This window comes from Sciurus vulgaris, assembly GCF_902686455.1.
Source record: "Sciurus vulgaris genome assembly, chromosome: 4".
Lineage (NCBI taxonomy): Eukaryota > Metazoa > Chordata > Mammalia > Rodentia > Sciuridae > Sciurus > Sciurus vulgaris.
The window spans coordinates 155,180,446-155,208,285 of NC_136464.1; the positions used below are offsets into that span (position 1 = coordinate 155,180,446).

At 35.4% G+C, this 27,840-nt stretch overlaps 1 protein-coding gene across 8 annotated transcripts in view; it reads right to left on the minus strand.

The window, feature by feature from the left end:
* NBEA (neurobeachin) overlaps positions 1 to 27,840 on the minus strand; it is a 660,252-nt gene that overhangs the window by 139,569 nt on the left and 492,843 nt on the right. The window lies entirely within an intron of this gene.

Consider the following 27,840-nt stretch of genomic DNA (forward strand, 5'->3'; position numbering starts at 1 on the left):
TCAAACTTTATTTGAAAGATATTTCTAAACCCAAAGGGAGTTCACATTTTAAAAGAAGTAGCTGGATGATTTTTAAATTACATAAATATAGAAGAATGTAACATTCTAATATTTTTAAATTATTTGTTCATTTTTTTAAAAAAAGTTCAGAACTAACTAAAAACTAGCTGGTAACTTTTAACATGTCCCTAGATGTGTTACAATCTATATAACATAAAACTATTCCTTGCTTTTGAAAAGATATGACTCAATTTACAGAAATATATAAAATATAATTCAAATTAGAAATATGTTTTTAAAAAAGGTCAAACATAGGAAATGAATTGAGGTTTAAGGTTGATAATAAAAGTAAAAAAGCATACCACAGAATCATTTAAACTTCCTGCATTCGGGCCACAAATGAATAAACTCCCAACAGGCAATGTCAAAAAAGTACTAAGTTCACCACAAAGTAAGATTAAAAACAAGCAGTTCAGGGATAATCACCCAATTATTCCTAATAGTAAAGATAGAAATAACTTTATACTAGGAGTTTTTTAAAAAAGGGCAGTGTATAGCTTAATGAATAATCTCTTCAACAACATCTTTACGCTGCATTTCAAGGCTTATTTATAATATTTTCCAAAGCACCACTTAGAAAACTCAATCCTATCCAGAGATAGTACAAGAAAGCTTACACCCCTCTTTTTTTTTTTCACAGCTTAGATTTTACTATTTTGTATAACAGACTGTGAGCCAGATTTTATTACTGCTACATTTTCTCACAATCTGGGGACGTGTGCATCTATCCATTTTTTCATGTAATGCTTAGTTGTTTAAAAAAAAAAAAAAATCATGCAAATCTGGAATAATCTCCTCCTTAAAAAAGTGCTTTATTTACACTGTACTGATTCATCCCCTTCGAATACATAGCTTCTAACAGGCAGAGTTAGAGGCATAGGTACCACAAACTGTGGTTTAACAATGTGCAGGCACTGTCTCTATTTATCTAATTACACCCCTCTTAATATAAAGCCCACATGTCCTTCTGAGAGAAATGGGCTCCTCCAGGGTTCCCAGGAAAGGGGCTAACCTAAGAGGATCACAAGGTAGCTCCTGCAGACTGAATCAATGGCAGCTAATCCACAGATTGCCAATAGTTTGTGGTTTGGCCTGGCTCAAGAATATTAGCTCAGTGAGTTAGATTTTCTCTGCAGAGAAATAGGAAACACAGAAAGAACTGTGTAACTGGCAGTAAGAACTGAAGCTAAAATGTCACCATGTTGTGAGAAGCCAGGACAGCCAAGAGGGGACACTGGGAAGTTGAAAATACAAGGAAACCAAAGCTATAAATAAATGTAGGAAGGCTATCTGTTGGGTGAGAAGGTAGAACTGCTCAGAGATTAGCTGACCAAATGGCCGATGGAAGAGGGATGGAGATAGCAGCTGGTCCCTGCCATGGACCCCATTCTTTAGTCTTTTAAACCCCAGATCATATATACATATACCTTTACTATATAAAGCCTCTATATCTTGAGGTAACTTGAATGAGGTCTAGTCCATGTAACCAAAGAAATGTACCAGAACAAAGGCCAACATCATGGCCCATTTTCACAGTTTCAGCTGATGAGGTTTAATTCAGAGATACAGAATATTTAGGAATGAATGCTCTCCTTAACCTTCAGACAAACCTCTATAAATAGAGTTTTACTCAGCCAAAATTTTAATTCATACTGGGCAGGTGTGTGTTCAAGATTTTACTTCCTATCATGTACCTGTAGTGCAACTAATGCATGTTAGAAATTAAAAGCAAAACCATATGCTTTCATTGACAGTTCAAGACATGGGTGAGTTTAATAGACATTTTTTTAGAAATTGAAGGTTTTTAAAAATTCATGCTTGAATTGACAACCATTCCATTTCTGCTATCGTAAACAGGAAAAGCATTAAGATTCATTTTGGAAAATAAGTCTAAGTGCTCTCTAAGGTACAGACAGACAGAAAATCTATCTTGAAATTCTCATTCCACACCTAATAGTCTTAAAATTTGTAAAACAAACAAATAGATAATTATAAATATCAAATGTCTGTATTGGGTATTAAAAACTTTAAGTAGGACTGAGGGTGAAGCTCCATTATATGGCGTAAGCTCAGTATGCACAAGGCATCAACTAACTACCCAACCAACTAACCAACCAACCAACCAACAACAAACTTTCAGGAAAGGTATTTACTGATGGTGCAATTTCCAGTTATATTTTTTTAGTCACCATCTTAACAGTAATTATTTGCAGATAGTACTCTAAGGTAACTAAATGAAGTGACTTCTAAGTATTATATAGCATATGACTTTTTTATACTTCAAATTCTAAAGGATTTCTTTGTAGCAGTTAATTTAAAAACAATATAAATTCATTCAAGAGTATCTTAAAATAAAAAGTACGATATACTAGAATACTGCCTTATTTATGCCCATATGTTTGATTTTCATTAAGTGCATATATAGATATTCAACATTCATTAGAATATTATAGAGTAATTATGTAGATTGCAATCAATACCTGATAAGATTTGAAGATACTGGATGCATGGATAACAAACTCAATAATAATTACATTGACTATTTTTTCTTTCTCTGTTAGATGTGTTTCTTGCTTATAATATCTGTAATAGGCTTGGTATTTCATTGTGTGTTTAAGTCAATTTAATATATTTAAGTTTTTTTTAAATTTTTTATTTTTAAATTTTTTACAGACTGCATTTTGATTCATTGTATATAAATGGTGTACATCACTTCATTTCTATAGTTGTACACGATATAGATTCATACCATTCGTGTAATCATACATGTACATAGGGTAACAGTGTCTGTCTCATTCCACCATTTTTCATACCCCCCAAGTGTTTTGAGATAAAGAAAATAGTTACATCTTAATAATCATCAATAAATATTTTAAAAATATTTATATAGTAAAATACTTCAAATTCCAGTCATCTTAAGAACACCAGCCATTTGAACAGTGCTTTCAATGAGGTAGTCATTTGATAACTGCATGTTGATGTATAAATACAATCATCTCAATATTAAAAATGATTTTCAGAAATGGTAAAGATTTGAGTATCCACCTGGGATTGCCAGTGTTTAAATGGATCACAGTTACTTTAAAAGTTTATTCATTCCCTTCAATAGAAAACTTGAACTGTGCACATATAAACCATTTTTTAAATGTAATTTCCATTTATTAGGAAGGTATATAAAAATTGATGAAGAAGTCATAATGGAAATAAGATACAAAAATGAGGAAGAGGAGGTGGCATACTGAGTAGTAGCAAAAGCCCCAGATGTTAATAAGATGTCAAGGGTAGAATCCCAGCTATATTTCTTACTTCTTATGTGGTTGTTAGACAAGTTTCTAAACCTTCCTGGATATTTACAAGCCCCAGTCTTCTCAACTGTAAAATGGGTGGTTAGTAAAGTTGTAAGGACTATATAAGAGACTATATATGTGCCTGGTACTGTGGCACATGTGTGTCATTCCAGTGGTTCAGGAGGCTGAGGCAGGAGGATTGGGAGTTCAAAGCCAGCCTCAGCAAAAGTGAGGCACTGAGCAACTCAGTGAAACCCTGTCTCTAAATAAAATACAAAATAGGGCTGAGGATGTGGCTCAGTGGCCAAGTGCCCCTGAGTTCAATCCCCAGTACCCAACCCCCACCAAAAGAACTATATATCAAAGTTCCTAGCACAGTAGTTGATGCAGATGCTCAGTAAATGCTTTCTTCTTTGCTCTTTCATCTTGCTTCTTTCTTTTTTATTCCTTTGCAAGTTGTTTATTTTTTTCAGCATAAAGAGCAGGAAGTAGCATGTGATACTGTACAAAGTTTAAAACCAGAAACACTTAAACATCATCCCTACACATCCCAGCAGCCTGGCTAGGGCACACCAGGCCCTCTGTGTCACTGTTGACAACCCAAGGCAGAGTACTTTTATCCAGTTAGTGAACAACAGCACATCTGGAAAAATAAGTGAAAATATGAACCAACACTTAAGTATTTACATTATATGCAAGTCAGGGACATAATGTAAGTTCATAATCATGTCAAGCATGACAGGGGAAAGGGTGGCTGTGTGAGGGTACATGTGCACTTCCTCAGACTTATTTAATTTGGAATAAAACATTTCTAGAACACATCTCCATTTTCATGAATCTGTAACTTAGGGCACAGAACCACACATCTTTAAGACAATTCCTGTGGATTGTTCCTGTAACTCTCTGTCAGCCCTCCTAGTCTTACTCTCCTCTGTAAAGAAATTCTGGTATTTTCTCTGTACAAACCCACTTCAAATGTTTTTAAGAATATGCTGAGAATGATTAACAAATATTTGGGTAGCTCTAATAGAAAATCTTCAGTAGAACTCTATATTTAGGTCAGATCTTTTCACATTCAAAATCATAATGAGATAGAAGTTAGTTTGAAATCTTTAAGATGTAATTTAATAGACTGAAATAAATTCATTTCTATGGCTCAAAAAATAAAAATAATTAGTTGCAATTAAACCCTGAACAATTGTTGAAACAACCTTTCCACAGTGACTGATACTCCTTGATAAATTCAGCTAATGTCTTCAGTTCTCATCCAACTGACCCTTCAGATTTGGGACCCTTGACCAGTTTATTTCTCTTGAAACTCTCCTCTTAGCTTATATATACCACTCTTCTGATTCCTCCGCCCCTCTAATGCAGTCTATTCCTTAAACATCATTTGCAATGATCTCTTCCCCTCCCTCTTTTTAAGAGACTGGCATCTTTGTAACAGAAATGACACAGCAAAGATTGGTGCCTGGGCATTAGAATCAGAACACCACTCACAAATGGCTTAAGCCAGTGACGAGACAGGAATTTAAAGGCATCTCTCAGGTCAAGCAGACTGCTCCTTGCTTTCCCTCCCTTCTTTCAAAGGGACTATTCAGGCATTTGCTGAGTACTTAGAATGACCCATAGTCTACACCCTCACATATACTGCTAGTTTCCCTCTCTCTTTCCCCACCCCTCTCTTTACTCCTGCTTAGGATGACCTGGGGATAGAGAATTAATTGCCTTTCTGACTCATTATTTCCTCCCAGCCCAGAATGTGTGATTGAAAATCTTTGAATGTGTTTCTTTTTGGTGGCGTATAGAATTTGTGCCTACCATCTGAAGAACCAGGGACTACCCTGGGTCAAGTTTTTTCCTGGGATACCAGGGAGAACATAACATTGGGCTACCAGTCCCAGAGTGAAGGTCAGACCAAAGTAAACTGCACAAAGGTCACACGAAAGCCACAATGTGTCAGCTGGTATAAGGAAATCTCCTGTGTGAAGCACACCTGGTCACAGCTTAGACATTTAGGCACTCAGGCACTCAGGCTGCCCACGGGGAGAGAAGAATCCCAACCGGAAGGCTCTGTGAACATCCACCCCCAGCTCCCTTCATTTCTTTCCTGTTCTAGTACCGGAATCTCAATTGAGAACTCTGAAACAATACTCTACTCAGCTCCCCATGCTTTGGTTTCAGTCACTATCCAAGTCCTGGGTCTCCCAGGTTCACATGCAGAGAAGACCTCCCCTCCCTGAACACAATGTGCTCCAGTGCTGCCTCTTACACGTCTCCTGTGCACTTTTCACTCGTTCCAAAAGAACTCTGTCCTACCTCCTAGACCCAGTCCAAGTTAAGTTCCCTCCAAAGTTCACGCTCTGAATACCATCAAATACCCACCCAGAAACCTGAGGTTCATCCTCTCGCTCACACATCCAATCAGTTCTCAAGTTCCATCCATTTCACTCCTGAAATCTCCCAAATCTAACCATTCCTGCTTGAGAGAAAGAAAAGATGGAAAGAAGGAAGGAAGGAAAGAAAGACGGAAGGACTATTTTAGTTAGGCCACTGAAAACTTTCAGCATTCTGTCTTCCAATTCATTCTTCATACTCATGTTAGAGTAATAATTATTTAGAAAAGTAAATATGATTAAAGTAACAGCCCCCCTTCCCAATGCCTGATGGAAAATGTAAACTCCTCAATGTGGTTTATAATCCTCCTTAAAATCGGGCACAATCCTTTCCAGTCTGATTCTTGCCAGCATCCTACATCTTACACCCTCCCAATATACTGAACATCTTTTAAATTTTTGAATGAATCACGTTCTCTCCCATCTCTACATCTTCATATGTAGCGGTCCAAGGACAGGCTTTGAAATTAAACAGATCTGAAATTGACTGCCAGTTTCACTAATCCCCAGCTTTGTCATCTCAAGAAAATTAAGGTCATGTGTTGCTTAACAACTGGGACATACTCTGAGATATTTATTTTTAGGCAATTTTGTTATTCTGTGGACATCGTGATGTGTACTTACATAAAGTATGATGACTATGACTTAAGTAGGCAACATGATCTTATGGGACCACTGTATCTGGAGCAGGTCCAATGTTGTCACATGGTGAACACAACTGTATTTAAATTTTCTGAGCCTCTATTTCCTCATCTATTCACTGGGATGACAATACCTATCATTAAGAGCTGTGGTGACAGTGAAACAAATTTGTGCATGGACGTATTCAATAAGTGATACCACTTAATTACTTTAAATGAGAACACCTATTTAGGAATAATTAATATAAAAAAGATATTGGAGTTTTGGTTAACTTTTGTCAATACTTTAATATAACTAAAAAACGATCCTTACAATCCTTGGATGAATTATTCTGATGGAAAGAAGCTTTAACAATTCTACTACATCATGTTTAATCAGGTAATTTCTGGATATTTTTATACCTAAAGAGTTGCACTTTAAATTAAGGAATATCCTGAAGAGGCTGGCTCACATGGTAGCTGTGGAGATGGTGAGAAATGGAAAAGGTCTAGATACATTTTGGAGTAGAGATGATATGATTTGCTAAAAGTCTGCATATGTGAAGTATGAGAGAAAGCGAGCTGTGAAGGAAAATTTCTAGGTTTTGGCTTGAACACCTGGATTGAGAGAATTGCAAGGAACTCTTAAAAAAAAAAAAAAAGAAAAAAGAAAAGAAAGTGAGGGCTGAGCAACTGGGTGAGGAAAAGGAATTCTGAATTGGTCAAGGTAAGTTTGGTTTATCTATTAGACACATGCAAACAGAAATGTCATGTAGGCATTGGCATTTAAGAACCTGGGACTTAAGAAAGAGAAATTAAGAAATTTAAATGTTGGCGCTTTCAGGATATAAGTAATATTTAAACCCATAAAACTAAGATTATCAAAGAAGTAATATATGGCTTAAGGACTGAGTTTGTGGGCACCCAGTGTTAGGTGGCTGGGAAGAAGTTCAACAAAGGAGACTAAAAGGAGAAGTGAATGGGAACAGAAGTATGGTGGCTGAGAAGGGAAGGTCAGAGAGTGAGTCAAGGAGGAGGGCATGATCAGATTATGTAAAAGCAACAGACTGCCCTTCATGGTGTCAAAATGGAGGTCCTTGGTGACCTTGATCAAAGCATTGTCCGAGAAGTGGTGGAAGCTAAACCCTAATTTAAATGAATCTAGGAAAGAAAGGAAGAAATCACTGGAAATAGCTTTGAGGAGGAAAATCTGGAGAGTAGCCAGAAGAGGATAAAGATTCTTATGGCCATACACATTCAAAATTCTGGATGCAATTACAAGGGTCCTACACTGTGAAATTGGACCCAATGACTCTCAAGAGCCTCTCCTAACTATGGCAAAAGTTTTATACTTTGAGAAGTGGTCTGGAGTTAAGAACACTGAGCTGGGAATCACAAGAGTTAGGCCAAGACTGGGCATGGTCACTCATACCTGTAATCCCAGCTGCTCTGGAAGTTGGGAGAGGAGGATATCAAGTTTGAGGCCAGTTTGGGCAATTTATGGAGACACTGTCTCAAAAAATTGAAAGGGTTGGGGATGTTGCTCGGGGGTAGAGCACCTCTGAATTCAATCCCCAATACAAACAAAACAAAACAGAACAAGACAAAAACAAGCAAAAATTAGGCTGCTCTAGTTCAAGTTCTTCTTGTAAGTTATATGACCTGCAACAAGTCATTCTGGGGCTTTATTTATATTGAAGTATAAGAATTAAATAATTTATATCAAATACCAACTCTAAAAATTTACATGACTATTTACCTAGAATGTATCTTCTGCCTTTGCTAGAGAAAATGGCTGAGGGAGTGGCAGGACACCTAAGCTTATATAAGGTCCTAGGTATTTCCTCGTTCTTACCTACAATTTTAACCTCCCAAAGATCCAGTGAAGTAGGTCCTAATGTCTCCGTTTTTTGATGAGGAAACTGAAAATTTGAAAAGTTAAGTTGCTTTTTATATCCAAGTTTGGCTAACCCCAAAGCCTGGGCTGTTTCAACTATTTGAGAGAATTTCAAATTATTATTGTCAAATTAATATATCTGACTTTTCAAACACTTCAAAAATTTGGTAAGATGACTCACCAATTTAACATAAGTCTTCCAAAGCATTTAAATAACTGCTGCAAATAAAAAAATCAGACTTAAAAATGTAACAGATGCAACTGGAAATATCTAAGATCGTCTGATGAATTAATGCAGAGCTGGTATTAAATAATACAGGAATGACTCGTTAGGTTTTTAAATACAAATTAAAGATCAACTGAAAGTAAATGTTATTTTAACATAAAATTAAAACATAAGTAAGACATGTAAATCGAACTTACAAACAAAAGTAGAAAACTTTCTACATTTGCAGCTAATTCATTTAAAATCAATTTGTTAACTGAATATTATCTATTTTAATGTCTTCCCCCACTCAAGATTCCCTGATACTGAAACTCATGAATGCCTCTAAGACTATCTTATTACATGAAACTTCTGGATGAGGAAATTATAGTTACTGAGAGAATACATTTTTAACTTATCTCTTAAAAACTGTATTTGGTACTCCTAAGATGCAATCAGAAATTCAAAATATAGCTTCAAGTTCCAGTGTAGCCCTAGATGTATCCCTGATATAATAAGCTGTATGCATAGTATATGGAAAAATTGAGTGGAAGGGTTCCAAAATAATCTCTGTTCTCTGATATGTAAAAATATATCTAACTGTATGTGGACACATACCTGGCAGAAGTATAATATAGACGCTAATAATTTTTATCTCTAAGTTTTTGGATTATGGGTAATTTTCATTTTATACTGTTTTACATTGGCTACATTTTAACATTTACTAAATATTATATTTATATTCATAAAAAATGTTTAGGATTTGAAAGCCAAAAAACGATTCATTGTAGGGGAAAAAATAAAAACTGATAAAGATCATTAGTATGTAGTCTAAAATACACCTTCAGGTGTATCTGAATATTTGCTAGTTGGTAAACATTTCTATGCAAAAACCAATCTTTAAAAAAAAGAGAGAGCCATCATTTAATCCATAGGGAAGAGCTGTTATTGTTTTATCGAAGGTAAATAATTTCATTAGCTAAAATTTTATACACTGAGAAACCCAATGATAACTGTTTTCATGCTCATAAAACTTAACAGAAAAATAATGCAAAATTCTATGCTATGTTTCCTCATTTCCATTTCTAGATCATATAGAAGGATAGAGGGAAGCTGAGAATTTATCAACTCTTTCCCAAATCTATGTGTAAAGCCAAATCCCATGCACTGTATCAGAAATAACCAAGAGTGTGCTGATAAGCCACCCAGGGTGGGGGCCAGTGAGGGGCTTATTTGTAAGGTTTACCAATTTCTATTGTTTAAATACTCCCACTAAGGCAGATTCAGGCTACCAAGGTGATGTCACTGAATATGTGGCTCTCACAAGCCTAGAGGGACTGGTTCCAGCACACTATTGATTCAACACTAGAAGATTCCAATCTGCTTTCACATGGTAAGCAGATAAACCATGGAATCAACTTTTAGAAGGGGCTAGGGAACCCACAGAAAGTGTAAGCAAAGGGAAAAAAATAGTTCTATAAATTACTTATTTATTTCCTGTCTGTGATATAGCCTGAAACTTGCCTTTTAAATTATACTTATTTATATCTCTTTTCAGATGCCTTTTCTACATGTTCCCTCATTTAATATATTGTCAGTACAAATTTGAATATGTTTGTAAATGTGGAGTCAAAAGCATTTGTGGAAATGTTTTTCAGTTCTTTGGAAAGAAAATAAGAATTTTTTTTAATACCAAAATGTCTTCAACAGGTGAGCTTAGAGTTACTTTCTCAGGAACACCCTCCCTGTACTTGCTGACAAATCGATTTTCCAATACCAGCACCTTGGCTGTTGTGAATTTACACTGATTTGTGTGTTTATTTGATTTCTGCCTTTCTCTCCACTACACTAAAACTCCAGAGGGCAGGACAGAATTGTTGGGTCTCTCCTCTTTTAATGGCTCAGTCCCTGGCACTAAGCAGGTGTTTGAAAAATATATTTTAAAAAAATACACAAATTTCTTTTCTCACTGTGGAAAGATCTTTATGTGTGCATACTCACATGCACATAAACACACACAGACACACATATCCCCCTGGAATATGTGAATACTAAAACTCAAGTCAAGAAATATGGAACTTAAAAGAATTATTATTTTTTCTCTCCTACTACATTGGAGGCTCTGTAGATGTATAAGAAGTTAAAAAAACCGGATTTGGCATGGGATGCATGGTTCAATATGAAATGACTTGTAGACAAGAATAATTATATTTGCCATATATTAATTTTTTCAGAAAGATGTGTAGTCAAAAGCAACAAAACATGAAAAGAGTGAAGTGGGTTATTAGAAACTCTGTTTCAAACCACTGTGGTCCAAATATAAACAAAGATGTAACCCAATGCATATAATCAAGCCTGATTGCTATTTACTAGGTCGACTTCATTATTGTCTCTAATTCTTAGCAAATCTAAGAATGAAAATACAGCTTTGAAAAACAGCAATATAAGGAAGGCATTTACATTTTAAAAAGTAACGTGCAACCCAAAATAATATTCCTGAGGATTCACAGTTATAGCACAGAGACCAGACTTTTTTACACTGGCAAAGTATATAAGAAAGCAACAAAAATGGCTCATGTCAGAGACTCCACTAAACATTTAGCTGGTGTTTTCCACACACTGCTCCAATGAAAAAGGGTAAAGCGGTAAAAATGTGCTTCTGAGAGTTTTAAACCATATTGTACAGAAGTCACATCAAATTAATACTGAGGACCATTTAGAGCTTTTATTCTGAAAAGCTTTTGAAAGGGGATTAAACTATGAAAACTCTCATGATACTAAAGTACCTATTAATGGGTTGAGGAGGTAAGAAAGGAACAATGAAAGTGTTATTTTTAGATAAATCTTTACTTTGTATGTAGCAGCACAAAGCATTGCTGGCGGGGCACACCAACAGTTCTCTAGCAATATCCCACGCAGACAAGTACTGGTTAGCAGAATTCTGTTGTCTTTTCTTTTTGGAAATAGGTCATTTTCTTTAAACAGTGTATAATGTCGCTAAAGCACATTAATGGATATAAACTGACGATAGGGACAAAAGGAAATAAAATGTTATCCTAAGTAACACAATTCTGAAAATACTACCATAAGCCCTTGCTTTTCTCAAATAGCAGGTAAGTGATCTTTGCAAGGCCTCTACCACACTATTCACCTAAAAAATTAATTTCCATTTCCTATGATAATATTTTACAGAAAGAACAAATATGTGTTCAAAAAAAAAAAAAAAAAAAGGCAGGAAAGAGCACAAGGAGTAAGAACATGAGCCTCGATAGTTGTCATCTCATCAAAAATAATGAATGCTCAAGAGGCTTCAACTTCTCGTCTTCCCAGTGGTTTGTCCAATCACAAAAGACTACCGGAAGAGAAAAAGAGTAGGCAAAAAACACACACTTCCTCATCAGCCCCAGCTAGCACCTGTAACCTCCCAACAACCACATACTAGTGAGCTGACAAGGCAACAGCCCCAAAAGACAACTGGAAATGTTGTTGCTAACCCGCTGAGCCTCCATCGGCGAAGGGCATAGCACATGGTAGTTGACAGCTTTGTGCCTGTCCCATCCTGCAGCCTTTCCTCCTCTTCCCTGACACACAGTCATGCACTCACATAACAGTCTTATGGCTAATGATGCAAACACCAAGTGCAAAGTCTCCTTAATTTGACCCTTGTTAAACTCCTAATTGGATTGGAGCAGGCTCTGAGTGGAAAGCAACCCTGGATTATTCAGGAAAGCTCTTACAAAATGAAGCCCAAATTACAAAAGGCGGCTTGGGCTGCAGGACATCACAAAGAATAGGCAATGAATTGCAGCTGTCACTTAAGTTAAAAATCTAATCAATTGCCTTTTTTAAACAGGTAACTTTTAGAACAGTTTCTTCATTGTGATACTCTTCAGAGTACGCTTGACCCAAATTTAATAAGCTGCTATTAAAGCAGAAGAGCAGCCATAGAGCAAACACTGTAGAATGAGACCGTGCATTCAGAGTCTTAATGATTTTAAAATGACTACAACCATTGCTTCATTCATGAGGAACAAAGCTCAGGCTCTCTGCTCCACAATGTCTTAACACAAACTGTCTGAGCAGACAGCGTTCATTTGTCCTTCATGAACTGCAAAGGTCAGCCACATTGCTGAGGATATTGCAACAGTTTAATTGTGCTTTTTTCTGAAGGAAGTCTGAGGGGAGAAACTTAGGAGTCCTTGTATATGAAAACTAGCTTTTCTGCAAAGAAATATACAGCTTAAGTACAGAGACAAGGGGTGCATGATATGCAGACAGGTGTAAAACATGAAGTAATTATAGAAGCTCAAATTAGTTCTTAGGCCTGAGGCAAAAAAGAGAACAGTGCCTTGACAAAAGGGAATAGCAAATAAGGGTAGCAAACAAAAAATGGCTTGAATGTGTAAATTAGCAAGAAAAATGAGACAGAAAAGCAGCTTTACTCTACTATTATTCCCCACATGAGAACAGAGCAGCTGAACATGATCAAGAGAGCTTTGGAGAAGAGAGGCAGGCATCAACACGGACTCCAGTCAGAGTGGCAGCTTCGCACTTTCTAGTCAGTCACTCATTATGTGCTGAAGTACTCTTGAGAAGTGCCTCTTATACTTGACCTATCATATTACTTCTTCTGTAAACACATAATCCCTGCTTGTTAGGTGGTGTCAACACTAGCATTCATTCACTATGGGAGTCTTTTGGTGAATAGACACTTTAGAAGTGCTGCCAAAACCAAAGAATTGACACCATAATAAAACAATTTGAATTTCAACCAGGTAAACAGATCTTATGCTCTTCTGTAAAATGCAATGTAAAGAGCATTACGTCAATTTTCTCTCATTTGGAAAAAGAAAACCTGAAACTGTTTGCTGTGGCAAGACTATTTCCTTCTACAAGTGATTATGATTAAATTGGGTTACAGATCTAAGACCAGGAGTAGCTACTTTACAATTGCCTGTTGTGCTCACACAAATTTCACTGGATACTCTTTAAATAACACCACATGAATCTCAACAAAAGGTCAGGAACAAGTCATTAGTAATATCAGAAAAGTGTACGTCACTTGGACCAAGCAGGAGCAACCAAAGTATTGGGAAGAATTAATGGAGCATTTCCATCGATGAGGAAAGACACCATTTAACTAAACTATGATGAGAACTGGACACTTAATGTAGATAACTGAAAATATAACTTTTGTTTTTTAAGTATAAATTTGGTTAAAATTCAGATTTAAAGCAAAAATATTTTCACAATGTATTTGCATAAATTAAACAGACAAGGTTAATGTATAATTTATTAAAAAGATTCAGTCAACTTTGTTTTTGAGCATCTTTTCTTCAAACGACCTTGGAGGTTTTTATAAAATGTTAAACTCATTCCCACTCTCCCAGTGCTTTAAGAAAAACATTTCATCATCTGATATTGCTATAGCCATCTCTAAGATAAAGAAGTTGCAATGTCTCCATATGGTACATGCTAATGAGTTGCTGGGGTGTATTCCACCAGGCATCAGTATCAGAAGACTCCTGCCTTTGGCCCCTAGTCTGGATACCAGATAGGAACTGATTTGTTTGCTGAAGAGGTAACTAAACAATACACAAAGCAAACTAACACATTCAACATAAAAACAACAGCTGAGCTTAACAAAGAAATTTTAGTAAGCCATAAACATAAATGCTCATTTCAAATATATTTTATTCTAAATAGAACTCTTATTAAGTATTTAGTAGAAAGTTAATGAAGCATAAAAATGTCTAGCTGCTGGGTGTGGTGGTACATGTCTTTAATCTCAGTGGCTCAGGAGGCTGAGGCAGGAGGATCCTGAGTTCAAAGCCAGGCTCAGCATCTCAGTGAGGCCCTAAGCAACTCAGCAAGACCTGTCTCTAAATAAAATATAAAAAAGGACTGGGGATGTGGCTTAGTTGTTCAGTACCCCTGGGTTCAATCCCCAGTACCAAAAAAAAAAAAAAAAAAAGAAAAGTTTAGCCATATATTAGATACAATTAGAAGTAAGTAATCTGAAAGCTCTTAGATATCTCTAAGAGTCCAGAGTTCTCATTTTGCCCATTATTAAAAGGGATTAAATACTCCTCATTTCTATAGGTTAGGGTGCTATCTAAATTGAAGGGTCCATAGTTACAAAACAGAAAAATGAGAGAAAGATGCTGAGCCCAGATATATAGATTTTTCTGATATATAAATTAATCATAGAAAAATCAGGCAATCCTAAAGTTAACTTCTTCAGTACCCTAAAGACATTAATTATTTCACTGAAAGGATCATATGCTAGATGAACTTTCAGGGTTTAAGAATATGCCTAACTTACTCTGATGGCATAATTTATTTTCTAGGAGAATATATAGCAAATAAAATAATTTTTCTTATTAAAATATTTTTGAAAATTCTAGTCTCTAGTAATAAAAACATTGGTTTATCGCAGAGAAATATAGAACAACATCAGACACAATAGACTTATATTTTTCAGTCCAGCTCTGTGTGTGTGTGTGTATACAATATCATACAAAAAGGAGTATTTGTTCAACCCCCTTCCCCAACCAAAGGACATGAGGTTCTGGAAGACTCACTTTGAGTTGCAATGTTCACTACTTAATAGATAACTGAATGGTGGTACTCCTCGACAGGTGATCATATCCTTAATTTTTGTACAGTTTTCATTTTTCACAGATTATTTTTATACCCTTAAACATCTGAATGAGGTGGCTGGAGAAGTGGCAGTTTCTATGACTATTACTTAAGCTTAGGAGAAAGAGTTGCTTTTTGATACTCTTGAAATTCAGGCAATTAAAGACTGGTTTAATGAAGTTAAGGAAAAGTTCCATGTTGCAAAAATATAAGGAAGTTACATAATAATTTATTTACAAGTTTGTGTAAATTTACTGGGGGTGTGAGTAAGCACTATTTTGTTGAGAAAGACTCAATAAAAGGGCTCACACAGAAACTAAGTTCTAGCTCCAGACTGGGAGGACCAGAGGCTGCCTGAATATCAAGCTGCTCCTGTTATTAAGGCTTCTCCTGACTCTTTAGGAAAAGACATTTTATAGAAATTACATATTCTATGTACAGATTTTTAGCTTTTTGAGAAGGAACTCTTTTTAAAACAACTGTTACAAATTATTACATGACTTTCCTCCAGACTACTTTAAAAACACATTTTAGGGGGCATAATATATGAAAGCACAAGGCTACCTAGATGGTATTGGAAGACGCTGTTAAAATACACTTCCTTATTTTCTGTTGTAACTTCCATCCATTGGTCTGACCTGTGTCTTGTGGAAGATCATGTATAAATATGCTCCTTGTTATTAATGACAGGTTTTTTGTTTGTTTGTTTGGTGAAACTATTATGTCCTACCCTGTTGCCATCTCTATCACCCAAATTACTCTTTAGTAGGCTAAAGTAACTTCAGTTCTTCCAAGTCTAATGGCATGATTTCTTGCCTATTATCCAAAGTTGCTGATTTGTTAATTTAGTCTGTGTCATCTGTAGATTATAAACTTAATTCTATGGTGTCAGATTAAATTATTTATAATGTTTCAATCATTTTACACTTATTCAAGATTGTTTTATGTTGACATATGGTTTATCCTGGATCATCTATGTTCCATGTGTACTAGAGAAGAATTCTGCTGTTGTTGGAGTGTTCTATAGATGCATATTAGATCTGGTTGGTTTAGACTGCAATTTGAGTCTTCTACAAACTTGTTAATCTTCCATTCTGTTTTTCTATCCTTCGTTGGAACTGGGGCATTGAATACTCCAGCTACTATTGAAGAACTGTCTATTTCACCTTCAATTATGTCAGTTTTTGCTTCACATACATTGGGACTTTGTTATGTGCACATACCTATGATGGTTATCTTTCTAACAGATTAATCCTTTTATCTTTATGAAATGATCCTCTTCAGCAGCTTCTTTAGTGTAAAAGTCTATTTTGTCTACTCTTTATGGTTGTCATTTGTATGACATATTTTTTTCTTCCTTTTATTTTTCAATCCATCTATATCTTTGAATCTCTGAATCTATATCCGTCAAAGCATATAGTTGACAGCATATGGTTGTATGTAGAGGGCATATAACTGGAGTTTGTTATTGTTTAAATTCAGAGTGATAGTCTCTGTTTTTTCATTGAGTTGTTTAACCTGTTTACATTTAATGTTATTATTGATGTGGATTTATGCCTGTCATTTTATTTTTGTTTTTTACATCTCTAATGTCTTTTTTGTTCATCTATTTCTCTTTTATTGCCTTCTTTTGTACTGAGTGAATATTTTCCAGTGTAACATTTGATTCCTTTAATGTTTTATTTAGCACTGTACAGTTTGCCCTCTGTATCTGTGAATTCAACCAACTGCACATCAAAAATATTCACAAAAATTATGCCTGCAAAGATGTGTAGACCTTTTTCCCTTGTCATTATCCCTAAATAACATAGTATAACAACTACTTACATAACATTTACATTTTATTAGGTATTATTAGTAACTTACAGATTATTTAAAAGATATGGAAGGATATGTGTAGGTTATATGCAAATTCTGTCATTTTATATAAAGGACTTGAGCATCTGTGCATTTTAGTAGCTACAGGGGTAGCCTGGAACCAATCCCTCACGGATATCAAGAAGTGACTGCATATGTTTTAGCTCTTCTCTTAGAGGTTGCTCTAGTACTTATGATTACACCGAAATTTATCAGATCACAGATTCACTTTTTTAAATTTAGGTCTTATTTGCTTATTCAAAGAATTAAGGAATGACTTGAATTTCCCCCCTTATATCCTCATCACATCTTTGTTAACGATGTTGAATAAGATGGTGTCAAATACAGAATTTGCTGATATTTTGCCCTTATCCAGTCTTCTAACATATCTAATTTTGTAATTCCTCAATAATAACTGGCTTTTTCAATCAAACTCACAAGTTCTTTTAGTCCTCTAAAATTGTAAATTCATTTAAGGTGATTAATTACTTTTTTAATTACTTTCTTATTTTATTACTTATTGGTTTTGTTTTCATCTAAATCATAATTATGCCTTTTTAAAAGTTATATGAGGACAAACACATATAGCTGTGCCTTAGTACATTTTCTGTGGGTATAACAGAAAAATCAAGACTGAGAAATTTACAAAGAGGTTTCTTTAGCTCATGATTCTGGAGGCTGGGAAGTTAAAGGCTGGTGGGCCACATCTCAGCTTCTTGTGAGGGCTTCCTGTTACTTCAACTCATAGCAGGAAGTAGAAAGGAAATAAGAGCATGTGGAAGAATGAAAATGGGGACAAACTCTTGAAATAGCTAATCCAGTCCCAAGAGGAGGGTATTAATCATTCACAAGGGCTCCACCCCCATGACAAAACACCTTTCACTAGAACCTACCTCCTAAAACTGCCACACTGAGGAATTAAGCCTCAGTGAGTTTGCAAAGGAAAAACCATATTTCCTCTTTAACAACTTGTTTTTAAAGAGTATTTAATTAATAGCATATCCTTCTACCATAGCTCTCCAAGAATTCCCATCCCTAGATACATTCAGTAATTTAGTTTCTCCCCTCTTCTGCATGTGGATGGCTGAAGGACAGATAATTTTGACTTATGTAAACTGACATCAAACACATTTAAAAATTACCTTTAAAAAATGCACTCACCTACACCATACCAACCATGGAGAAGTTAGGTAACGTAAGATCATTGAGATGGAAACACTATTCAAATTAGGAAGATCACAGAAAGGGTAAACTTGATTTTCAGGAATGAATGCTGTACTGATTGGTGAAAAGCTAGTAGTATAAAGATAGAAAAGGGGAGAAAGATCAAGTATTGTGTTTGGAAGAGTCAAACTGGGAAGTCAATCTAAGATTTTTGAAGGGGGAGAAACAGGATGAGAGGGGTCTGTGATGAAGTCAGTCCAACAAGTCTCTCTGTGATGGACTAGAAAAGGAAAAGACAGAAACAAGAAGCCACAGTTGAGGTGATAAAGAACTGAGCTAGGTGGAGGTGGGGGGGTATGAAAGGAACACATGAAAAAGACACTATAGAGAAGAAGGAGAAATCTCAACACTTGGTAATTAATTAGGCACAGAGGTGGGGGAGAGAAGGAGCACAGACCAAGAGAAGGGTCAATAATGGCCAGGGCATTGACTTCCAAATGACAACAATGGCTCAGGTCAGTGACAGAAACAAGGGGGGAAATGATATAGCAGTCCTCAAGAAAAGCTTTGGGGGCTAGGGCTGTAGGTCAGTTGCAGAGCATTTGCCTAGCATGTGTGAGGCACTGGGTTCGATCCTGAGCACCACATAAAAATAAATAACATAAAGACATTCTGTTCATCTACAACAAAAATGTTTTAAAAACAAAAACAACAAAAAGATTTTGACTTCTATTTGAGATGAAGGAGGTCTAATAACAAAAAAGGACAGGGAAATGTCCACCAGGCAGTAGAAAAATGCATGATGAAGAATTAATAGAGAGGTCAGGATTAGAGGTACAGTTTTGTGACATAATCTGTAAGGATAAGAGGACTAAAGCTGTGCAATCATAAGACGAGAGGAATACTCATCATTGGGGACTAGAGAACAAGGAGGAAAGTCAAATTAGTGGTGAAAAATCAGTGAGGTGGGGGAAAAACAAGATAATAAAAGGAAGTGACGAGTAGAGCATAGTGATGATGTGCATAGATGCTGAGGTTACAAAGGACTCAAGGCCCAGCATCAGCTAATGGACTCTTAAGCAGCTTTTCTAAACTTCAGTTATTTTATTTCCAAAAGTGAGATAGTTACATGTACTCCTTCTGCTATTTATGAGTATCTGGCATGCCACACATTTCTCTACTTGCTTACAAATGTGTTAATTGAAACTGAGGTTTGAGCTCCTAAGAAGATGGGATACTGAATGGCTCTCTGCTTTCAGCCCTGGGTCCTAGATGCCAATTCTGGGGCCACAGGAAAAATCCTCTTCAATCACTTACCACAGACACATGTACATAGTTTTCAGCACAGGGTCTCTCAGAGAATGTGTTTAATAGTTTATACTATTCCTTTTGTCAAGAGAAAAAGATTTCAAAAAAGAAGAAAAGGTTAGCAATGTCAATGTCATTTCAATTTATCAATTAAGAGGTTATGATAACCTTTAGCTATTACTTCAACAGCATCATTACAAATATAATATTCAGTAGAATTGACTAATCACCTCCCTTCAGTCCTTCCTTCTTTCCTGTCTTCCTTTCCTCCCCTTCTTTCTATTTTCTTTCCTCCTTCCATTTAAACAGTCATTTACTGAACACCCATTATAAGCCAGGCACTATTTCAGATTCTGGATATTCTGCAATGAGGAGACAAGGTCTGTGGCCTCAATAAGAGCTTAGATTTAAATCAGTAGAGAGACACATTCAACATGATAAATAAGTACAAACATATGTCAGACAGTGATAAGTGCTAAGGTAAAAGAGAAGGCAAAGAAAGGTGCTAGAAGGAGTCCATATGGGGTGTACTGCAATCTTAGGGTAGGCAAACAGCTTAGGGGCTGAGGGAAAGAGTCATGCAGATACTGGGAGCAGAGTCAGCACAGATGAACCAGCAGTGCACAGGCTCTCAACTGAGTGGGTGTCAATGTGCCTGGTGAAGAGACAGCAATAGGGGCAGTAGTAGGTGATGGGGTCAGGTGGGTAAATGGGAGAAATAGGGTGAAAATGTGATAATAGTGAGGGATGGGGCATGTTGAGATTTTAGACTTTTACTCTGAGATGGGAAGCCATTAGGCAAATCTGAGCTTAAGAATGGCATGATCTTTCTTTTATCCTTGTGACTACTGTCTGGAAGAGTGTATGGTACATGGCAGGAAAAGGATAAGAAAGGAAGCCAGGACATCTCTCAGCTGTCACCTCTCAGTCATACGGTTAAGAGCTGATGGTAGCTCTAAGATTCTGCAGGATCTGTTGGTTCTCTAAAAATGAGGTAAGAAAGCAAGATGGGAGTCAAAATGATAGTCAAGTCTTTGATGTGTCACTTTAAGAAAGGAGCCTCCATTTACTGAGGCACAGATGACTGCAGGAGGAGCAGTACTCAGTTTGGATGTAAGTTTGAAATGTCTTTATATCAGAAGATGTGGAGGAGACAGCTGGATATTTGAGTTTGGAGTTGAGGGGAAGAGGATTGGCTAGAGATACAAATTTAAGAGTGATCAATGTTTAAACATATTTTACGGGAGAGCAAAATGAAAAATCACTCACTAATTCAATAAACACTACAGCATGCTATCAAAATAACCAGGAGAATTAACAAACTCTTCCACTGTGAAGGACAGGACTGGTGATACTCATTTAATAATTCATTGAGAAAATATTAATCTACTCAATAAATGAAACCAAGAATTAGTAAGTGTGACAGCATCAAATTATAAAAAGTTTCTGACAGCAAAGAAAACAAGAATGCGAAGAGAACCTAAAGAATTGGAGAAAATCTTTGCTAGCAACATTCCTGATTGGGTTTAATAACCAGATTATAGAAATAACTTGAAAAATTTACCAAAAACTAAATAACTCAATCAATAAATGGGCAAAAGAACTAAACAGACACTTTTACAAACAGGAAATATAAATGGTCAACAAATTTATGAAAATATGTTCAACATCTCTAGCAATCAGGGAAATACAAATCAAAAGTACACTGAGATTTCATCTCACTCCAGTCAGAATGGCAATAATCAAGAATACAAATAATATTAAACACTTGCAAGTTTGTAGCGGAAAGGTACACTCATACATTGTCGGTGGGACTGAAAATTAGTCTAACTACTTTGGAGAGCAGTATGGAGATTTCCCAAAAGATGAAGAATGGTACTGTCATATGGCCAGCTATCCCACTCCTTGAACTAAAATCAGCATACTATAGTGATACAGGCACATCAATGTTTATAGTAGCACAATTTACAATAGCAAAGTTATGGAACTAGCCCAGGCACCTGTCATCAGATGAATGTATAAAGCAAATGTGGTGTATGTACACAATGGCATTTTATTCAGCTATAAAGAACAACAAAATTATGTCCTTTGCTGACAAACAGATGGAACTGGAGAACATCAAGCTAAGTGAAATAAGCTGGACTCAGAAAGTCAAAGGCAGAATGTTTTCTCTCATGTGTGAAAGCTAGAGAGAAGTAGGGAGTTTTAAAAAGTAGAGGGATAATCCCATGAAAATAGAAGGGAGAACACTGGAATAAAGGAAAGAAACTGAGGGGGATGGAGGAGGGATAGGAAAGGAAAGTATCTACGTGTATGATATATCAGTGAATTCCACCTTATGTGTTTCTGTAAAGCACCAATTATAAAAACAATAAATAGAAGGAAGACCAGTAGTATAGAGGAAGGGGAGTGGAAGGAGAGAGAGGGAAGGAAAGTGGAAGTACAGGGAATTGAAATGGAGCAAATTACATTATATATGAATATTGATATATTAAAATGACCCCCAGTGTTATGTATAACTATGATGCACTGATAAAAACATTTAAAAAATTACCTAGGAGCTATACTAGATAAGTTCAGAGTCTAGAGTCAGGAAGAGCTGGCCTGAATTCTAGCTCTGTGTGAAGTTGGGTCAAAGTAAGTTCAAAATCATTCTGTTTTTATATGTATTAATTTACTTAATCTATATAAAAATATGATGATGTAGATATTATTATTCATGTTTTAAGGTGAGAAGACAGACTTAGGTTATGTCTGTGTGATGAGTAAAAGAGTGGGCTCTGGAGTTTGGGGCCAGCAGGCATCATAGAAAATCTCCACCCTACAAGGTTCTTGCTTTTTAAACCTGGAGAGGTTACTTGACTTCCTTGTGCCTCTGTTTCTTAACAATAGTCAGAATAGCAGTGTATACTTTGTAGTGCTGTTGAGAGGATGAAGGTACGGTAATATATACCAAACCTCTACCATAATACCTACAACATAGTCAGAATTCAATATTAACTCATTTATTCAGTCTTTCTTTGTCTCTATAAAGATATAAAATTTAATGATGACTTTTTTCATGAAAGTTCTGCAACATGTTATTTTAGTGTTTAGCTGACGTTCAGGCAGAGGGTATAATGCAAGGAGAGGAATTCCTTAGGTCAGGGTGTACAGCCAAACTAGAATTTATCTGAGGTAGCTCTTAAGCATCTTGTAATGAGAATAAGGAATCTCTAACTTGTCCCTCAGTCAGTCCTTGGTCACCTAGTTGGTGATCCACACTGATTTAGGAATTTCAGTACATCAAATAAAATGGTCTTGCCCTTAAAGTTTTTTATTATCTGAGATCCAGAGTGTGGTGAATATTAACTGCTGGAATCAACAGATAAAAGTAACAATTCTTAACAACAGTTTCTAGACAAGAGACAACCAAGTAGGATATAAGCTACAAAAGCTACCTACCTGGAGAGACTTCAGTATCTCATTTACTAAGTGTAAGGCTTTAATAAAGTTATAGGCTTTCTTTGTTGGCAACTGTGTCTGTCCTCATTCTAGTATGCCCTCAGTAAGTTACCAGATCTTAACCTGCACAACAAAAGTGCCACTCATTGAAACAGTTATAACAGGAAAGGAAAGCTAGTTGATGGGATTTAAAGTGTTACAGGCCACTGAATCACTGACTTCTTGGTGAGGGCATGTAGAGAAATGTCATTCTCAACCCTGCTAGTACAGAGAAACCATATTAATGAAACAGGGCTTCAAACATGGAGGCTATTCATAAAGATTTTCAACAATCTTTGAATTTCCTTGGGAAATCAAATGTAGAAATAAAAATCTTCCACAATAATTTCAAATTCTTTTACTTTTAAGATTTATTTCCCAGTAGCACATTTTTAAAAGGCTCTCATTACTTGATGTTTTCTATCCCTGACCTATTATTCACAGGTGCCATAAATATTTTGAGAGGTAAACAAACAAACAAAGACCACAAATAACTGACATTTCCTTCAATCTTGCGACTAACGAATAATATAAACTTTTATTTTGAAATCTATTTCTCAGCTTTTCAAATACCTAATTTATTTTAATGCTCATCAAACAAACATAAAAAGAGTAGCTGTGTCAACACAAAACCTGGGAAAACTAAATGGCATGGATCATGATTTGTAGAATTCTGAGGAATCAGACAAGAGGATGAGAATAAATCACTTAGAGAATTAGCTGTGTTCCAGGCTTCATTAGTTCTAATTATCCCCCAAATATGCTCAGCAGAATGCACTTGGGTCAGCTGGGACTGATGCACAATAGAGTGGGCAACTTATAAACTCCTCAAAGCACAGAAAGAGTTCATAAAACAACTGCTTGTGCATTTAGATGCATGTGATAACACCTCTTATTGCATAAGCCACCAGATGAAGCAGATGGGGCAGCTCCTCACTTGAGAAGGTTTCTTTTGTAAGAGCTCTGGACTTCTTTATTCTCTATTCAAGATACAAACTGCAAGAACGCCAAATCTGAGCAGGCTGTCTTTGTGTTTTATTGCCTACGTGTCACAGCAACAGTAAATAAAGTATAAATGAAACATTTTCACTTAGGGACCAAAAAAAAAAAAGAGCCCACATTTACAGAAATTTAAGGCCTTAAAATAAATAATGCCAAAGAGTTAATAGATGTGGGGTTTCTGTCTTTTGGTTTATTATTTTTTATTTTTTAACCACATAGAGCAACATAGGGAAAGGAAGTGTATTTTGTATTTTATTAATTACTTACTCAATATTGATTACCTTTTACTACTTAAACCTCAAATGCATTTTTCCAACAATGCATCCATTATTTAATGGAGCCCTTTTTACTCTACATTCAGTAACTCACTCTGGCATGCTCTAGGCACTAGAGCTGAAGAAAATAATTATGCACAGTAGGTCCTGATTGGTGAGACCACTTTAGCTTAATAACTTTTAATAAAAAAGTTTTCACATTAACTTCAACTTATCAAATATATCATTTAAAAAACATTTAGCTCTGCTAATTATTGAGAAACTATTGTTATTGTCAAAAGGTTAAAATACTCATATCAATGACTAAATGAGTCCTATGATAGTCTATAAGTCCTAAGAGCACATTTATTTGCATTTAAAGTTTATTAGCTTTTCTGTGCATTAATCAAGCATGTGGGAAACTTATAGATTCCCTTTGAAGATGCAAATTTTATTGACAGTAAAATTGATAACTGTCAAAGATTTGCAAACCATATGCTTATTCCAAAAGGGGCTTATTAACTATATATTTGATAAAGCTATGAACAACTAGAACTGGGGTTTGCAAATGGCAAAAACTATACAAAGGCTGGGGAATATTAAGTAAATTTATCCACAAATTGGCTTCTTTCTATACCTATGATGAGCAAAAACTCTGCACACATTTAAGTTAAATTCTATTTGGCTGTGGGTATTCTATATGCAGTCTGTGAGAAATTTTTAGAAAAAACTTGCTTGTTCCTATCCAAAATAATAATAGATAACTTGTTCTTATAAAGTCAAATTGTGCAAATAATTTCCCAAACAGCAAGACATAATGAGTTGGAAAAATACACAGTCACATACTTAGGACTTCAGTAACTTGTTTAAAGAAATAAGATGTTGGCACACAGCATTTGTCAACAAGGTTATGGTGGTACACAAAAAGCTAATATGACTATGTCTCTCTTAAAAGAGGTCACTCTGCATTCACCAATCCATTTGGGGATTAATGAATTCCAGGTACCATACTTGACAAAAATCATGTATCAAAATCAGCCCTGAATGGTAGGGTAACTTGAAATGCGCTATTTATAATGACTGAAAGACCTAGGTTTTTCAATTTGATGTGTCAAATACAAAAATTCCTCAATTTACAATGGGGTTATATCCCATCAAACCCATTTTAAATTGTAAATGTTGTTAGGTTGAAATGTACTAATACACTCAACCTACTGAACATCACAGCTTAGCAGCACAATACACTGTGAAGGACAGGTTGTTTCTCCCGCCATCTACAGAGGTCATGTGGCTGCCCAGCATCTCCAGAAAGGAGACTGAATATCACCCAGGGAAAAGATCACAATTCAAAACTTGTAGTATGGTTTCCACTGAATGCATATCACTTTTGTATCATTGCAAAGTTGAAAAATTGTAATTTGGGGACTGTTTGTAAATGGATTTAAAATGTTTATTTCTGTTAAATGGAAAGACCATACAGAAAGAAAAACAGGATGTAAAATGTAAAAACTTCAAGGAGTAAGATTTTGGTTCAGTATTAGGAAGAGTTTTCTAATGACTACAACTGTTAGTGCAACTAGCTGTCTGACTAGGTAATAAGTTTCTCATCAGTGGTGGCAAGAGTTAGATGAAGACCCATCCATAATGGTGCAGAGACAACTCTGACAATTATAAAAAGGGTCACACTGTATTCTCCTCTAGAGCTGTTTTCTGTCCTAACACAAAACGTCACAGACTTCAGAGTCAGATGAATTTATTCCGTCTGATACTGACTGTATTATATAATTGCATTTCATTTTAATCAAATGTTCAATGTAAGTTTTCCATAATTTCACATGCAGTAAAATACTTAGGACTTATTAATAAGCATTAGTACTACTAGTAATTATATGTAGAATTTCATAATTAAAATGTATAGACTTTAAAATATAATCAGATGTGTCAGTTGAAACAAACCCTTATGTTGTATCTGTACCAAAGAACAACTTACTATAAAATAAAAACAACTGGCATTCACACAACTTTCTTGGAAATGATTCATTTCAATTCAGGATAAAAGACAGACTGTAATGTGTCTTGATGGGAATGATTTGTATAAATCATTGATAACAGAGTAAAACTATATGGCTAAACCATTATAAAAAGAAAACTATGCAGAGCTAGGGTACAGCTCATGGGTATAGCATTTGCGTAGCATGTACAAGGTCCTGGGTTCAATAACCAGAATTTCTCTGTCTGTCTGTCTGTCTGTCTGTCTCTCTCTCTCTCTCTCTCTCACTCACACACACACACACACACACAGGAAGGAAGGAAGGAGGGAAGGAAGGAAGGAAGGAAGGAAGGAAGGAAGGAAGGAAGGAAGGAAGAAAGGCAGGCAGGCAGGCATATAGGTAATAGATATTTTCTCCAAATAATTACTGAAGCAATTATTTCTTTTCAACATTTTACAAAAGCATAGCCCACTAATCTGACTAAAATTCACAATGATGTGGACCTTTAAGTGAATGATTTCAATGTGATAGTCATTAAATAATATGTATATTTCCTAAATAATTTCTCCCTATGTGATAGATCAACATATCATAGTCATAAAATTAATAACATAAAATGTCTCAATATTAGTTAATCAGAAGTTTCTTATGAAGAACCTAATGTTTACAACTGTTCAACAATCAAGTTCTTAAAGTTATGACAGTCTATAAGTTTCATTTTAAAATACTACTACTTATTTCAGAGGAGCAGTTGCTACAAATAGTATCTAAGTACAGACAGGAAATACATACTTATGCACATACTTATTTCTCAATATAAAGTCTAGATGTTGTACTGCCAAGAGCAGCCCGGTCAGACAACCCTGTCTCTGCAATTACTTGAGTGATTCTCTGTAAGACATTTTTCTAAATCTCAGTTTCTTTATTTGTAAATGGGAATTAATATTTGTTGTGAAGATTAACAAGATTAAATACTCATTAAGTATTAGTATTCATCTTATCAACCACCTCTCCCAACTCATAGAATTATGATGAATGCATATTAGTTTTCTGTAAATTGAAAAGAATGTTGCATTATCTCATTTAACAGGCAATTAATTTATTCCTTTGTATTAGGTTATGGTTAATAGTGTTCATTTTTGTTTCGAAGAACCCTTATAGGTATATGTATCATAATATTTAAAAAATTCCCAGGAACAAATTAACATCTTAAAACAAAGTCTCAAGTTTAAGAATACTTAGAGAAAACATTCATTAGCAACAATTATTCTTTAATAAGTTTGGAGGAATTCAATGAATTAAAAAAAATAATACATTCACTTACACTTGGAACAGACTGAGTCCAAACACACAGTGGGAGAATAGAGGCTTCTATCCCATTCAGGTGAAAAGAAGAAAAGAACAGAACACATTTTTCCCCAAAATTTCGCTGGCATATTTTTTGACCTAAACAGTCCAGATAATGTTCTCAATTATCCACACCACCTGATTTATAAAAAGGGTTTAAATACACACTCTAGAATGGTTGTGAAGTATGTCCTGCCGAGTTTCTCATTTAAGAATATTAGAGCATTCAAGTTTTAGACACTGTAAATCATACAAATATTAAAAATATAAAAGCATTATTTGATGATGTTTTGATTTTTGTTTTTAAAGATACAGATATTGAAACTA